At 41.5% G+C, this 18,210-nt stretch overlaps 1 protein-coding gene across 10 annotated transcripts in view; it reads right to left on the bottom strand.

The window, feature by feature from the left end:
• ZNF827 (zinc finger protein 827) overlaps positions 1-18,210 on the bottom strand; it is a 168,404-nt gene that overhangs the window by 86,353 nt on the left and 63,841 nt on the right. The window lies entirely within an intron of this gene.

The following is an 18,210-nucleotide window of genomic DNA, read 5'->3' as shown; positions in this document are numbered from 1 at the left end:
GGCTCAGGTCATGATCTCAGGGTCCTGGGATCGGGCCCGCATCTGGCTCCCTGTTCAGCAGGGAACCTGCTTCTCCCTCTCTCTAAACCTTCCCCTACTCTTTCTCTCTCTGTCAAAAAAAAAAAAATCTTAAAAAAAAAACCCCAAAATATGAAAAGATAAAACATTGACAATAGCACTGAAATGGACAATGAAAATTGACCCTTCTCTCTCCAGGTGGCTCACGAACATGATCTCGAACTAGCATTTTAGAGTCATAGGGAGCTTGAAAGAATGTGTGTAGAAGCAACGCCAATGACGTGTTGTGGAAACAGTACACTTTATAGAGTGATATTTGTGTCAATTCAGTAAATTAATAATCTTTCATCTCCAACGGGCCATCCTCAAAGATACGGGGGTTCTCACTGGTCCTACAAACACGGTCCAGATATGAAACCCGATTCCAGTACACAGCGGGTTTATTACTGACACTCTGTGAACAATAGCCCAGGGCAGTGGGACCAGGTGATGGGAAAGGAACAACCAGGGACAGGAAACGAGCTCACACGGCGGCACCCTATTGCAGGGCCTGGCACCCCCTGGCATCTGATAAAGGTGCCCACTCTCTGCCTTTGCTTTCTCTTGCTTGACTCTGCCCTTGCCAAAAGCAAAATGGCTAAAGAGTCGACCTGTGTTTCCTTGGTCACTCAGGGAAAGAGGGAGCCCCAGGCCTCCCTGAGCAGAGGCGTGGATTGAGGTCACAATGGAAATGTTAATCCACAGAAGTTTGACACCACCGGCTGGACTCTCTCTCCTCAGACAGAAAAGCAAAGTGGGGGTGAGGTGGCCTTGGCCCGGCCTTCCCCTGTGACCGGAGCTGGGTCCCCGGTGATGAGAAGAGAAGCTAGCCTTGTTCTTTTTTTTTTTTTTTTAAAGATTTTATTTATTTATTTGACAGAGAGAGATCACAAGTAGGCAGAGAGGCAGGCAGAGAGAGAAAGGGAAGCAGGCTCCCTGCTGAGCAGAAAGCCCGATGTGGGGCTCAATCCCAGGACCCTGAGATCATGACCTGAGCTGAAGGCAGAGGTTTTCACCCACTGAGCCACCCAGGTGCCCCAGCCCTGTTCTTTATATGGAAACAAAGAACCTGAGTCTCACACGCTGAATGGTATCTTCCTCTCCTCTCCTCTAGCCTACCCTGTCTCTGGAAAGTACTGATCGCACGGAACATGAGCACCCGCAGCCTGACACAACCTTCCCTTCTTTAGGGGACTGGATCAGTGCAGGCTTGGTGTAGGGAAGTTCATCTTCAGTTTCTTTTTTCTCCATGCCGTGGCTCTTGGTTCCTTTCCAGGATGCCTAGAGTGCGGGGAGCCTCGGCAGGGAGAAGCTCCCCTTTCCTGTTCCGAGGAACGAAACCCAAGGCTCTTACTTTTCCACGGGTGCTGCCACACCCCAGAGAGAGACAACATACTCTGAGCAGCTTCCTCCGCTCCCTATGGACTCACTGCTCCTCTGCTCCTGGGGAAACCGAGAGCAAATGTTCACTGTGAAACAAAGCAGTGGGGCAGCAGGTTTTTCTCTGGTTCTTCTGATAATTCACAAGAACCTTCCAGAACAGAAAAGCCCTACAGTGACCTGCAGTACACACACACACACACACACACACACACACACACACACACACTTTTGATTCCTAAAACAATTTCACAAACATTTGATCAGAATTGGCCTTTTGAATTGGCTCACCAAAACTGAGTTATTTCCCCTCTATCATAGGCAACCTGGCAACTCAGAAAGAAGTCATAAACATCTGAGGATTCAGCTACGTGCACTAGAAATCACAGTTCACCAGACAGAGGTAAGTAGGGGGTCAATTTGGAAACAAACTTTTAAAAATCTACAGGGCACCTGGGTGGCTCAGTTGGTTAAGCATCTGCCTTGGGTTCAGGTCATGATCTTGAGGTCCTAGGATGGAGCCCTGCATCAGGCTCCCTGCTCAGCGGAAAGCCTGCTTCTCTCTCTCCCCTGCTCATGCTCTCTCTCTCTCTCTCAAATAAATAAATAAATAAACTATTTTTAAAAATAAAATAAAAACCTACAGTGAGGAGCACCAGGTGTTCCATCTGAATCTACAAGGAGCAGATATACCCCCAGTAATGGAACTTGAACTTTAAAGATAATGAAGAGTTAGTAAGCCCTGGACGTTCTCTTTCAGGGGTCCAAGGAACATTATTTTCCATCAGAGCAAAATACTTGAGGCTTTATCCTTCCGTTGATTTTTAAGCTTGCCTTCGCATCCTCCAGACCAACAATCCATGCAACAGGCCCTTGCTGAGATAGCTCAGGTGGGCATTCGCTGGTGTTTTCAGATTGGCCACGAAACCGGGTCCTTGGATGCAGCACAAGTTTTGGACTCGATTCTGGGTCTGATGTTGCCTAGTGTGAGATGACACAAGAGGCACGCGTGACAAAAAGGAGGTCCCTCTGTGGTCATGCAGAAGATGATCACAGGTCAGATACGTCCATCACACGAAACAAATTCTGAAATCAGTTTCAAGTGTGTTCAGTGAAAATCGAGAATGAAAATCCTTTGGTCACTGGAGGCTCCGGGAGGTCAGTTTCTCCGACCAGCAGATGATATGGAGCTGCTCCGTCATTACCTGTTGAACTCTGAGTGTCCCAGCGTTAATGTAAAACCCCCCCCAATCATCTTGTTTTCTTTTCATTTGATGATTTCACTAGAAATTAGCTAAAGAGGTGCATTTAAACTGTGTGTCCGCCATTTGGTAACATTCCAAATGATCTCATTTTTTAAAAAATTAACCTATTTTTCATCTAATGTCCAGAATATACTTCGATTATCTCACATTAAAAAAAGAAAGAAAGAAAGAAAGAAGGAAAGGGGTCAATTCAAGTATCTGATCTAATCTTAAATCGACTTAATATTATTATTATCCTTTGCCATTTAATAAACCTAAGCCCTGTTCACCTCATCTGCAATGATTAATAGGTCTTTATATATCCTTCTATGAACTGACTCCTGGCTGGGGGTGGCGGGGGAAGAGGGTGCATGCTTAGGTTTTAAACAGAATCCCTCCAAGACTCAGTAAAATTCCTGCCGACGTGAAAATAACCAAAAAGCAAGGTCCAGCTCTGTCAAGTGATCAGCTGGCCACTGCATTGTGCACACTCAGGAGGGAGGACAGAGAGAGTCCCTAGAACCCAAAGACAGGAGGGAGCAAGTGAAGAGTTTTATTTCAACAGCGGAGAGTGTCCTAACTTTTTAAGTATTTTCCTTTAAAAGATAGTATCAGGGTATAAGTATATGCAGACAAGTTTTACACATTTTCCTTGGGTGGTGCTAAATATTACTGAATCATGCCTCCAATTCTCTCTGCTGAGAGGACTTGATTACTTCTCTTCCATTGGTTGGTGTTTCCAGCAGGCAGGGGAAGGCTGGTAAGCGTGGTGCAGAGCGCAGAACATCCCATAACAGAATTACTAACCCAGGCACTAGCCAACTAGAGCAGGGCAGTGAGGTATGGGTTGGGGTAGACAGGGCGGGAAGAGAACGCAGGACCTGTGCAGGAGAGGGCGCTGTTTTATTCCCTGTTGTGTCCCGAGGACCTAAAGCAAGTCTTAGAATATGGCAGGAGTTCAATAAATAGTTGTTTGAAAAATGAATAAGTGAAAGAAAAGACAAACCAAAATGAGAAGAAAGAAGGAACACCATAAAGAAGAAATGGAAAGAGAGAGGAGAACTATAGGATAGAGTTCATTTAAACCCCGAAGAATTCTTTACGTAATTGTGCCACAGATCAAATCCCTCATAGCCGATGATAAATGAACGTCTGCTTTCACTAGGGCACTGTCCCTAGCCCCTTTCTTGCGGGAAGCCTTAGACTGGGCGTGAGACCATTTGACAGTGGAAAATGGTCCCTCTGGGCTCTTAATTCCCCTTGGTTCTTGGAGACATGAGTGCATGGGTATCCTCATGATGTATTCTGGCTGTGCTTCAACCTTCTCTTCCAAATGTTTTTGAAATCAAAGCTACTTACAAGTAGCAATAAATGACTCATTTGAATTTCCCTTCCTCACTCTGTTTCTGTGTCCTCTCCCATGCAGGTGCTGAAGAGCAGCAAAACAGCCAACCGGCGGCCACGGCGGGGGGGGGGGGGGGGGGGATGTGGGGGGGAGGGTAGAGGGGGGTCAGATTTGCTAACCCCAAATCTGACAATGAGGCCCTAACGCTTGGACACTCACTGCTACCGCACGATGAACATTTTAGCTCTGGATGTCTCCCGGAAAGCCAAGAAAGAGTCATATAGAAGGAGCGTTCTAACACAAACAATGTGTTAGGAGAATATATTTTAAACAGCCTTAAAATGGGATAAACAGGGCGCAAAGGCTTTAGCACAAGTAATTGAGAAGAGACCACCATCTGTCTCTGTTAAATTATCCTCCTACTCCCCAGTTTTCTTTTTTCTTTTCCACAGCTCTTTAAAACAAAGTGGAGGAAAAAAGGTATTATCTACATATTATCCAATATGCGAGCTAACTAAGCGTCGATGAATTCCATCTGAAGACGAGTACCAATAATCAAATACGCAGAGTGAGGCAGGAGGATTCCGCTCTCAAGGTCTGCCCCAGAAATCCCCGCAGGCTCACTTTCATTCTCATTAGTCTTTGGGCTCTGCTGAGAGACTCTTTTCTTTCCTTCTTGACCAGAGGGCCTATGAATGTACCTCTGGCTACTTGTACGTGGACCACAGGAGTGCTCCAGAAAGGCTCTCTCCATGAACACCCAGGAAGGCTCTCTCCATGAACGCCCCCACCCCAAAACCCTAGGAAGAATCTCTGGTAGCAACAGGGGGGAACTGTGTGTCTATGTTTAGGTAGGTTTATGGGGATAAGGACGGTAGGAGCAGGAAGTAAGGAAATGAGTTCATAATTCATTCTTTAAACAATGACCCTCACAACCTGATTTTGGCCCCAAGATGAAATGTGGTGGGTCACAACAATATTCTGTCACTTCCCCTCATCTCTCCAGCTGGGGAGAGAAGTGATCCAAGAATATGGCAAGTCCCAGGGAAACCAGGAAATGTGCTGGAATCCTGCTGCTGTCCCAAATTTAGAAAATAGGAAGTAAATCAACTCACAGCACAAACTCAGGATGGTCCAGACTTGGGAAAAGAAGAGACAGGGGTGGTGGAAATAGAATTATGAGGAAGGGAAGACCGAGACCCCTTCAGAAAGAATGTCATTGGTTCTCGCATTTAGATAAAGCAAAAATGACCCTCTCAATATATAATTACTCTTCATAAGGCAGAAATAGAAACAAAGCCTGAAGTGAGTAGAAGGAAGGGCATAATAAAGATTAGAGCAGAAATGAATGAAATAGAGACTAAAAAACAAAACAAAACAACAGAAGAGGTCAATGAAACCAGGAGCTGGTTCTTTGAAAAGATAAACAAAACTGATAAACCTTTAGCCAGATTCACCAAGAAAGAAGGAGGACTCTAATGAAATCAGAAATGCAGAGAAATAATAACTGACACTACAGAAATACGAAGGATTATAAGAGAATATTAGGAAAAGTTGTAAGCCAACAAATTGGATAACTTAGAAGAAATGGATAAATTTCTAGAAACCATCTAACCTTCTAAAACTAGATCAGGAAGGAATAGAAAACTTGGACAGACTGATTACTAGTAATGAAACTAAATCAGTAATCCAAAAACTTCTAACGAGCAAAAGTCCAGAACAAGATGGCTTCACAGGTGAATTCTACCAAACATTTAAAGAAGAGTTAAAACCTATTGTTCTCAAACTATTCCAAAATACAGAAGAGGAAGGGACACTTCCAAATTCATTCTACAAGGCCAGCATTACCCTGATACCAGAACCAGATAAAGACATTAGAAAAATAAAACTATAGGCCAATATCTTTGATGAACATATATGCAAAACTCTTCAAAAAATAGCAAACCAATTTTAACAAGGCATTCAAAGAACCATTTGCCATGATCAAGTGGGATTTGTTTCAAGGATGCAAGGGTGGTTCAATATTTGCAAATTAGTCAACGTGATACATCACATTTATAGGAGAAAAGATAAAAACCATATGATCATCTCAGTAGAAACAACAAACACATTTGACAAAGTACAATATCTATTCATGATCAAAGCTCTCAACAAAGCAGGTTTACAGGGAGCATATCTCAACAGAATAAAGGCCATACATAAAAACCCCACAGCCAACATCATACTCAATGGCGAAAAACTGACAGTTTTTCCTTTAAGATCAGAAATAAGACAGAGATGTACACTTTTATTCAACACAGCACTAGAAGTCCTAGTCACAGCAATCAGACAACAAAAAAGAATAAAAGGCATTCATATCAGTGAGGAAGAAGTAATACTTTCACTATTTGCAGATGACATGATACTATATAAAGGAAACTCTAAAAACTACTAGAATTGAAATATGAATTCAGTAAAGTCAAAGGCTACAAAATAAATATACAGGAATCCACTGCATTTCTATACACTCACAATGAAGTAGCAGAAAGAGAAATTAAGAAAACAATCCTCATTACAATTGTACAAAAATAATAAAATACCTAGAAATAACCCTAACCAAGGAGGCAAAAGACTTGCACTTAAAAAACTACAAAACACTGATGAAAGAAATTGAAGATGACAGAAACAAATGGAAACATATCCCACGCTTATAGATTAGAAGAAGAAATATTGTTAAAATGCCCATACTACCCAAAGCAATCTGCAGATTTAAGGCAATTCCTATCAAAATACCAATAATACTCTTCATATAACTAGAACAAATAATACTAAGATTTGTACAGAACCATAAAAGACTCTGAATAGTCAAAACAATATTGAGAAAGAAGAACAAAGCTGGAGGTATCCCAATCCCAGATTTCAAGATATACTACAAAGCTGTAGTAATCAGAACAGTGTGGTATGGGCACAAGAACTCACATAGATCAAGAGAACAGAATCGAGATCCCGCAAAGAAACCCATGCTTATATGGTCAATTAAAGCAAAGGAGGCAAGAATGCACAGTGGGGAAAAGACAGTCTCTTCAACAAATGGTGTTGGGAAAACTGGACAGCTACATGCAAAAGAATGAAACAGAATCATTATTTTTTACACAACAGGCAAAAATAAACTCAAAATGGATTAAAAACCTAATATGATATCCGAAACCAAAAGCTCCTGGAAGAAAACATAAGCAGTAATTTCTTTAACGGTGGCCATAGAAACATTTTTCTAGATATGTCTGCTGAAGCAAAGGAAACCAAAGCAAAAGTAAACTACTGGGACTACATCAAAATGAAAAGTTTTGCACAGGGAAAAGAAACATCAACAAAACAAAAAGGCAACATACTGAATGAGAGAAAATATTTGCAAACAATATATCTAATGAGGGGTTACCATCCAAAATATATAAAGAACTTAAACAACCCAATACCAAAAAAAAATTAATAGTCCAATTAAAAATGGGCAGAAGACATGAATATTTTTCCAAAGAAGACATACAGATGGCCAACGGACACATGAAAAGATGCTCAACATCACTACTCAGGGGAATGCAAATCAAAACCACAATGAGATAATACGTTATGTCAAAATGGCTAAAATCAACAACACAAGAATCAGCAGATGTTGGTGATGATTTAAAGAAAAAGGAACCCTCTTCCCACTGTTGGTGGGAATGCAAACTGGTACAGCCACTGTGGAAAACAGTATGGAGGTTCCTCAAAAAATTAAAAATAGAATTGCCATGCCTACTAGGTTTCTACCCAAAGGAAATGAAAACACTAATTCAAAAATATATATGCACCCCTATGTTATTTACAATAGCTCAGATATGGAAGCAACCCACGTGTCCATCTGTAGATGAACGAAATAAATAAGATGCGATGTAACGAATAAATAAGATGCGATGTGTATCTTATTTAGACACACACACAGACACACACACACACACGTGCACACGACAGAATATGACTCAGCCATAAAAAAAAAAAGAATGAAATCTTGCCATTTGTAATAACATGCATGGACCTAGAGCGTATAATGCTAAGTGAAATAAGTCAGTCAGAGAAAGACAAATACCTTATGGTTTTAGTCACATGTGGCATTTAAGAAACAAATGAAGGAAGGAAGGAAGGAACGAACAAACAAAAAACCCGGACTCTTAAATTCAGAGAACAAACTGATGCTTGCCAGAGGGAAGGTGAGTGGGGGTACGGGTGAAATAGATAAAGGAGATTAAGAGGACACTTATCTTGAGCACTGAGTAATATACAGCATTAAATTGTATACCTAAAACAAATAACACTAAATTTTTTTAAAGATTCTATCCATTTATTTGACAGAAGGAGAGAGCACAAGCAGGCAGAGAGGCAGGCAGAGAGAGAGAGGGAAGCAGGCTCCCCACCGAGCAGAGAACAGGATGCGGGGCCCGATTCCAGGACCCTGAGATCATGACTGGAGCCGAAGGCAGAGGCCCAACCCACTGAGCCACCCAGGCGCGCCAACACTAAAATTTTTAGAATTTAGAAAAAAACATTTAAAAAAAAAAAAAAAGAAAGAAAAACAGAAGCCATAAAGGAGAAATAGTTTGCTTCATAGAAGTTTCCCATTCCTGGGCCACTCTGGACACTCCCCTACCCAAGATAAACAGGGCCTGTTGTTCTCAGACTGTGAGTATCTTCCGGTGCTCAGTGCCATAAGGGGCCCAGACACTACCACTCCCTAGAGCCCCTGTTCAGTGGGCGATGTGGCCATGAGTAGCGGACAGGCTGCCTGAAGCGGGTAAGGATTCCCTTCTCCAGAGGTAGATCTGTGATACCAGCTTGTACCCAGATGAACATGGAATCCCTGGGCTTTCATCATACATGTGAATGGTCCCGTTCCTTGACACGAATATGTGAAAGGTGAAAAGTCAACATGGCAAGGAGGAAAAAAGCTACTGTGGAATGAGAATGTTTTAGATCTCTCGTTGAGGGAACTAATGGTCATGCCCTTCTCCCAAGACTGTAACTGTGGTAACATACGGCCAAAAAGGTTGGGGTAAAAACCATAAAAAGCTAGAGCAGTAAAAGGAGATAGGGCACACGGCTTCTACCTGGCAGGGACCTTTGTCTTCTGTGTGAAAAAGGGGACAGAATGCTGGACCGGTTACTCGAATTTTTGCATCCACATTGCACCTGGATCCCTCAGACGATAAAGCTTCTTTGTAGAGCTGTCACCGTCGAATAGTATTTATTAGTGGTCTCTCTGTGCCACAGCTTGTGTTGTGGATAACTTCTGTAGTCATTTATCCCAGGAAACCAAAACCAGCACAGGAATCAGGACTCCACACTACCCCAACTGCAAGCACATTTTCTAGGTGTCTTTTTATTTGTTTTTTTCTTTTTGCTCAGTATTACCAAGGAAGACCTGAGCATCTCCCCATCAACCTATCTTGCCTGCACCCCCACCCCACCCTACAGCCCCACCCTGAACCCTCACAGCTGGGATCAAACCCCTCCCTCCCCCAGTTCAGCCAAACAGAAAAGGACTCTATAACGAAGGTAGAGCCAATGACATTCCTTTCAGAGTTCTTGCCTGGTTTCTGGAAACACACGCCAATACAAATTTTCGCGGCTATATTAATATATGCAGCTATGCAACAGGGAGATGATCATAAAACTAGAGCTCTTTTGAATCCGGTCCTTCTAAGTCGCAGACCTCAGTGTGGGACGCAGAGGAAGCCAGGTCAAGAAAGCCAAAGAATAACCAGAGGGGAGAGGGCTCTTTGGCGGGGGCGAAGGGAGGTGCAGAGGGGCTGGCCCTTGGGGGTGAGCCGGAAGAGCTCCCACATGAGGTGGGAAGGCAGCCACGCCATTCAGTTTGTGCCTCCAAGATCTGTAAGCTGCGTGTTAAATTATGAAATGAGTAGAAGGCTGCTTGCTAGTCAAAGAGTGAGGGTAACACCAGTTACGGTGGGAGAATCTGCTCGAAGCAAATCACCTCTTCTTGCTGGGAAAAGAATGCTCCTTCCGAATGCGCACACCTTGGTGCTACTCTGTCCTGTCTATACAGTCAGGAAAATAACACCGCTGCATCTCCATTAAGTTTAACAAGATCTAGACCTTCAAGAAAAGGATTCTTTGTGCTATATAAACATGTCACATTTTTATCTTATTAAAGTGATCTAGTCCTTGTTGGTATAAGACATAGTTTTCACACTCAGTTCCCAATGAGTTTCAAGCACCGAAATTAGAACCTAACTCCTTATTTAAGATTGAACTCCCCCAGCCATGGGTCTCCTAAGTATGTGTGTGTACATACATAACCACATACATATGCATATACATACATATCCTGAGTGTTGCTTAGGATATATAAGGCATGAGGAAGGTGATCTGGTCATTAGTTGCAAGCCCATTAATAGTCACATTCATTAGAAGTCATTTTAAAAGTTGGCATTTGGGGCACCTGGGTAGCTCAGTCAGTTAAGCGTCCCATTCTTGATTTTGGTTCAGGTCATGATCTCAGGGTCATGAGATCAAGCCCCACAGGAGGCTCTGTGCTCAGCACACAGTCTGCTTGAGATACTCTCTCTCTCTCTCCCTCTCTCCACCTCTCCCCCTGCTCTTGCGCTCTCTAAAATAAATAAGTAAATTAAAAAAAAAAAGTTGACACACAAATATTCTTTGCCATCAGCTGAACTACAGAATGCTATTGCAAAATACAGAAATCAGACAGGTCAATTCTACTAGGAGGCCTGCAGTCAATAAATTAGCTTTCATAGGCTTTACATCTGCAAATTAAATGCTGCCCTCATATAAGTAAAGAGAGGCTTTCATTTTAATATTAAGCAAGTCTGCATTTTTACTTAATTTCTGGAATTATGATAAATGTGGTGGTGCTCACAAGCAACCAAAGAAAAGAGATAAACTGGACTAAATCAAAATTAAAACCTTTTGTGCTACACATAATGCCATTAAGAAAATGAAAAGACAGCAGAGTAGGCAAAAATATTTGCAAATCATACACCCGCTAAGGAGCATATATTCAGAATACTTAAAGAACTTTTAAGACTCAAGAATAAGAGGACAAATAACTCAAAAAGCAGGAAAAGGACTTGAATAGACATTTCTCCCAAGAAGATACACAAATGGCCAACAAGCACATAAAAATATGCTCAGCATCTTAAGTCATCAGGGAAATGCAAACTGAAACCACAGTGAAGTACTAGTTCATACCCGGTAGGATGGCTATCATAAAAAAGACAGACAATAGTAAGTTTTGGCAAGGATGTGGAAAAATTAGAACTCTCATACATTGCTGGTGGGGATGTAAAATGGCACAGCTGCTTTGGCAAATGACTTGGCAGTTCCTCAAAATGTTAAACACAGAGTTACCACTTGATTCAGCAGTTGCACTCCTAGGTATATACCCAAGAGAAACTCAACATATGTCCACAAAAAAACTTGTACATGAACGTTCACAGCAGCCATAAGTTGGGCAACAACCAAATGTTCCTCAGCAGATGACTCGATAAACAAAATGTGGTATATATCCATTTTATACCATGAATAAAATTAACATGACATTACTGGTATATTTATTCCAATAATTCCCGGTGGAATATTATTCAGCCACAAAAAGGAATATTGATATATAGATGAACTTTATTTTTAAATTTTTAAAAAGACTACGTATTTGACAGAGACAGAGCAAACAAGCAGAAAGAAAGGGAGAGAGAGAGGGAGGAAGCACTGTTCCCACTGAGCAGAGAGCCTGATGTGGGACTTGATCCCAGGACCCCAGGATCACGACCTGAGCCCAAGGTAGATGCTTAACATACTGAGCTACCCAGGTGCCCCCAGAGGTAAACTTTAAAAACATTATGTTAACTGACAGAAGCCAGTTAAAAGAGACCATATCCTGTATGCCTCCATTCATATGAAATGTACAGAACAGGCAAATCTATAGAGAGAGAGAGCAGATTAGTGGTTGCCTAGGGTGGGGGTGACCTGGGGTTGGGTAAGGCGTAACTAACTGTTAATGGGTACAGAGTTCTTCTTGGGGTGATGAAAATGTTCCATAACTAGATGCGATGATGGCTGCAGAACTCTGTGAATAAACTGAAAACCACTGAACTGTACACTATAAATCAGTAAATCTTATGGTATGTGAATTAACTCTCAAGGAAGATGTTTTTAAAAATGAAATGGTGCTTAAAAATCAGTCTAGAAGTCCCCTCAAAAACATAACAATGTGAAATAGATAAATTCTTAGAATTTATATTCTGGATTCAACCAGCTTCTCCAGGTGCTCAAAAGAGTGGAAGTGAAAAAAAGAACTTCTCGTTTCAGGCTGAGTAACAACGCCGTTTGACATTTTTGTGTTCTCAGATTCTCAGCACCATGTATTTGACAATGTGATAAATAGACAGTACTAATGAAATAAAAAAAACAAAACGCTTCTCAACTGATACTTCACAATTATTCTTTAAATCTTTTCCTTCACTTTGCTACCACGTCCGTTTGTTTGCTCTAGGACTGAGCGAGGAAGTAGAACCACCAGGAGCAAAGTGAGATTGGCCCTCCTGTGTGGTTCTACCACTTATAGGACGGGTAGGTTTGAAGGAGACCAGTCTGAGCTGACATTAATAGAAAACTGAAACACCTACTTTCCACCCTTGTAGACTATTACTGAAGCCATCCTGCCTATCAAGTTTGATCAGACGACAATTTTCCAAAGGAGAAATCCCAAACAGAAGAGTGAATAGTTATCGTCCTGAGAAATGGTTTGGCTAAAATCTCTTATTTATCTCCAGGAATTCTTTAGAATAGGACAGTCTCTCACATGGTTTTTGATTTGCTGGGGAGAGGGAAAGGAGGAGCTTTTTCCTCTTAAAAACAAAACAAAACAAAAGCCAACATGGTCCAAGAGTAATCATGAAACTTAACACCAGAGAACACTGAAAAAAGCAATATTAACCTAAGGCTCAAAAGCAACACTATCTTGATTTACTAGGTACATGTGCCCTTCCAAAAAAAGGTTTCCAGATACTGTTATGTCATAATACGTTAAAAAGAATCTCTACTGAAGAGGTGGTCTTTTAAAAAAGTAAAATGCGGGGCGCCTGGGTGGCTCAGTGGGTTAAGGCCTCAACCTTCGGCCCAGGTCATGATCCCAGGGTTCTGGGATCCAGCCCCATAGCTGCTCAGCGGGGAACCTGCTTCCCCCTCTCTCTCTGCCTGCCTCTCTGTCTACTTGTGATCGCTATCTGTCAAATAAATAAATAAATTCTTAAAAAAAAATAAAAATAAAAAGTAAAATGTATGTTTGATAGAGCCCTGTCCTCTGTCAGCTTTAACCTAAGGCATTCTCAGATGGACAAAACTTATTGCTTTAATTAACCATTTCCTCAGCACAGTGCTTCTCAAAACTTAGCTGTCAGGATCACATGGAAGGCTTGCAAAACACAGACGGGCTGGGCCTCCAACCTCAGAGTTTCAGTGAGGTCCAGAGTAGAGCTGAAGAATTTGCATTTCGAACATTTCTCTGTCCTCCCCCACCCATGCTGATTCTGCCAGTCTGGGGAACCACGCTTTGAGAAGCCCTGCCTCACCACCTACAGAGCGGAAAGGCTGGCTAGGCAAAGTCCTGGCTGGGTGGCTCTTCCCCAAGAGTCTACCGAAAAAGAAAGGTAGAAGTCATCCAAAGGCCAAAACACATTTACATTCAATATTTAAATAACAGCAATTACCATAATCTGCTCCTCAAACTTTTGTGGTTCATACATATTGTTTATCTTCCTGGTTTCACGCCACCTCCATGCTTGCCCACCCAAGATGCATTTCTGGGGGTTCTTCTCCCTCCTGGCCATCCTATATGACTGCAGCCGTGTCTCCCCACCACATGCTCTTACCATCCCTAGTGAAAGTACAAGTTTCCACTGGTAGATCCCATCTACAGCTGAAGCAATCAGCTGGAGTTTGGAATTGGGACTAAGAAATTTCTGTCTGGCTTCTCTTTTGAACAAGAGGCAAACTCAGAAGCTGCAAGAAATTTTCATTTCCCACCATGTGAGCCGGGCAACAGAAAAGGTCCATTTGTATGCACAGAGAAGCAGGGATGAAGTAGGGAGTGAGAGTATCTTGGTTTCCATATGGTCTTCCAGACCCCGGCTTCAGTGAAGGACTCACGCCCTTCTGCATCCCTGCTCTGGGGTTCCATAAGTTAACTCCAAAGCTGGCACCTTCTATTAAATTCCCCTCGCTTGCCTAAAATGGCTGGAGAGGATTTATTATGTACAACCAAAAGGGCCATAATTAAAATGGTTACTAAAATCAATTTTGGGGTCTCTTTCCTCTCTCTTTCAATTCACCGCAGAGATTAACCTCACCTTAGACTTCATTCCACCCAAGTTTATCTGGTTCTAAATATTTCATAGCTATGAGGTGCCTGACTGGTTCAGTTGGTGGAACATGTAATTTGATTTTGGGGTCGTGAGTTCAAGCCCCATGTTGGGTGTAGACATTACTTTAAAAGAAAAATTATTTTATATATATACATAATATATATTATAATGCATAGTTTTATATATATGTGTGTGTGTGTGTGTGTGTATTTCACAACATCTCTATGTATTTCAAAACCAGGCCTGCTTGGATTTTTCTACATGAGACAATTATAATTTATATTTCTCTCTAAGACTAGACTGGGATAAATGAATATAAATCAGAAATGAACAGAAATCAACTTGGTTTCCTTCCTTGTGCACAGAAGTAAGAAAACTTATAGGGGTGTCTCGAATTGAGATCTAATATGAAGTTTTATTTACCATGTTAGAGAAACTTCAGTGCTTAATTTTTCATTAATGCTTCTGAAATAACTTCAGCTTTTATTTTTGTGGAATTCCCATGTTTAAAATGGCATTTTTAACCCGCTACTTCTAGATCCAACCACCTACATGGTACATTTTATGCATTCATTCCCATGCAAACATGTGGCTTCCCAAAAGGAGAAGGGGCATTTCTTCATGTCTGTGTGTCTGGCTACTCCTCTTCCCACACAACGGAGACTAAACAGATCACGTTTTGTGTCACCTTCAGCACTGCGTCACGTCTATGATAACACATCTGTTCCAGAAGTTTGTGAGGTCGCTCGATGTTGCAAAACCAGGGTTTCATAGTGACAGGATTCTCTTCGTCTGTCTAACGTTACAGATCCTCTGTTCTGAACTTCAGGATTTTGGCCTCCTTGAATCAAGGTTTCTGGGAATTATCTTTGGCAACTCTGCACTTTAGCAGAAAAGTCTGATTGTTTTGGCTGCCTTGTGTCACATAACAACAGGTAGTCACAGACATCCAGCGGTTTCCTCAGAGTGGGTTGCTTTCTTTATGGTAATCAATTTACTTGGCCCAGCTGTCAGGCACTTCACTTCCCAATTAACAACTGGAAGTAGAACTTGAGCCGCAGGAAGGAAGAAAACTCAGATTTTCCCAAACACACAGTTAATGAAAAACTTAGCCTAGCTTCTACCTCATCTGTGTTTTTCCCATAAAATGTAAATGTCGATTTGGAAAACAATATACCTACAGACATTTCTCCACCCAGGAAGGTCTCACATGATGTTTGACTGGGCCCTGTGCCCAACATCCATCATTAAGGACTTAACATAAATTAATTTAAAACTGGAAATGAAGCAGCCAAAATTGTTGACCAGTTTCCTCTTATTAATTCAGTGAAAAGACCGAGGGCCTATACTACAGATCACAGCTTCTAATCTCAAGGAAAGAAAAAACAAAGAAGAAAAATCCTTTTATTCCACATCTTAGCTATTCCTTTGGTCAAAACTGGAAGAAGAAACAAAGTGTGTGATAATGCATGGGGCATAATTTTCTCACTCACCCAACTCTTCCTGGCCAAAAGGATTTTCCTCAATGTGGCAGACGACCGACCATACATGGAAATTAGCAAGGCAGGAAGCGGTAGAGACTCCTGTTTATGAGAACACCCATGGCCAGGCTTTGGGGTATCAGCTGAGATGAATCTAAGGCATCCCTGACTAACCTGTATGGCGGCTTTGGGAGATGAATTATCCCTCTGGTCTGCTGAGGGACAGGAGCTATCACGGGAAGGGGGACTTGAAGACACTGACAAGTTCTTTACGTGGATGCCTTTCAGGACATGAATACTGAAATTGTTCAACTGCAGCTGGAGGAAAGAGAATATAGGAAGTTTCCCCCTTACATCCTCCTTCCAAGAGCACTGAGCCATCTATGATAAGAAACTCTAATATCCTGTAAACCCAATAAAGGGTGAGTCCCCTTTACCTTGGGGCTTAGGAATGAAAAGATACCTGTTTTTAAGTCACATGTCTATTTCTAGGACTGACTTGGAAACTTTACAGTTTACCTGACCATAGTCTGCTAGGGCGTAGAAGTATGGAGTTCAGAGTGCAAAACGTTTATTGAATGGATTTCATTGCCCTGGACTTCTGACTAGACCATATGCATTTAGAGGACAGGGGCTGGGACGCTATTTCTTTGACCTGAGTCTCTTGCACAAAGAACGCTGGAGGATTTTTTTCTGGGGTTAAAAAAAAGAAAAAAAAAGTTACCTTAGTCTTTCAAGCAAACTAGGAAGCAGGGCAGACGCCCTTTGGAGATATGACTATGTCATCCAATCAACTGTCACTGAACTCCACAGCACATAAACTCCGCAAAAGTTGACATAAACATAAACATTTAGAAGGGCCATTGCTGTCCACAAATATCATTAAACATGCATAGCTGTATGGCTGTATGGCCACATTCTATTTGAGGGATCTCATTATTATCTAGGAAATGATTTCATACTTCAGTGTCCAAAATCACATCAGCTAAAAAGATTAGGATAAAATGTTTTCCTTAAAGAAAATTTTCCCTGAAATCTCATTTTGGCATATTACCTTCTGGGGCCACCCCACCTCTCTCTGCTCACAGTACTGGTTGCCCAGCAAACTCTGAAACAGAAATAGCATACACTGGGATCCTACCGACCGGAGCCACTGTTGGAAGAGGGTCATTGCAATGTGAAAGCCTATGCTACGGGAGAAGAATCAGAGAGCTGTGTGACCCCCTGGACTTGATCAGAAAAACAACAGACATATTATTCTATGTCACTGAGACCTTAAGTATAAGAAAATATGTTGGCCTGAACATCGTATTTTTAAAATTTCAGCTTTCAGCAATCAGCACAATCTTGCTAGGCCTCCCATCTGCTAACAAGAAGCTGTACTATCACTGCAAAGTTTAGAGAAACAGGGCTATAATAAGGATGTCATAACTGTACTCTGCTTTATCTATCACAAATCATGTTCCCCTGAAGTTCCAGTGTGTTCTAAATTAACATCAAAGGAAAGAATTCTTAACCCCACCAACTGGCAAATACAGGAATTTCAGCTGTTCTGATATAATGGCTCTAAGTAAACCACTATTAATTTCTTACTTTCCAACCTACTGGTCAACCAGAAACACCATCAGAATGGCACCGAGGAAATTACAGGGAAGATCTCTAATGCATCTCTTGCTTTCATCCTCCAAGTACAGGGAGTTACAGACTGAAAACAGTTTTTGATTCGTATTAGCATTCTGAATATAGTTTCTAAAAAATTGCTTTTAGTGAACTGAGGCTGGGATATGACTTGGTAAGAATATTATTATTGATACAACTTTTCTTTCCATGCTCTGAAAGTCACACCTTTGAATTTAAAAGACACCAAATTTTTACATGCTCTAAGGGGGACAGATGGGACACTGGAAAAGAACCCAAAATAGATTAATTTCAAATTATAACCCATTCTCCTATCTCTGACAGGTAGATTACATCTCCTATCTCTGACAGGTAGATTACATTTAGATACTACTAAAAATGTGTTCATTCATCCTAAGAACTTAGATTATTATAATAGTCCACTATGAAATTTTCTCTTCATAAAATCTCTTACTGCTACTCTATCGCTAATTACTACAAGCACCATCTCAACTACTTATTAAGTTAAGAAACATATTTTTAATGGTTCTTAAAGAATACAGCATAAATACACACAAAAAGAAAGGCCCTCTATTAGAAAAGAATAGATATTTTGATCAATTAACAAAAGTGCTTTGCATGTCATTAGAATGCACTCAAGATTATGACCGGCATCA

This window comes from Mustela nivalis (assembly GCF_964662115.1).
Source record: "Mustela nivalis genome assembly, chromosome: 4".
Taxonomy (NCBI): Eukaryota; Metazoa; Chordata; class Mammalia; order Carnivora; family Mustelidae; genus Mustela; species Mustela nivalis.
Note: the sequence above shows the minus strand (reverse complement) of the source record. Positions and strands in the feature narration are given on the sequence as shown.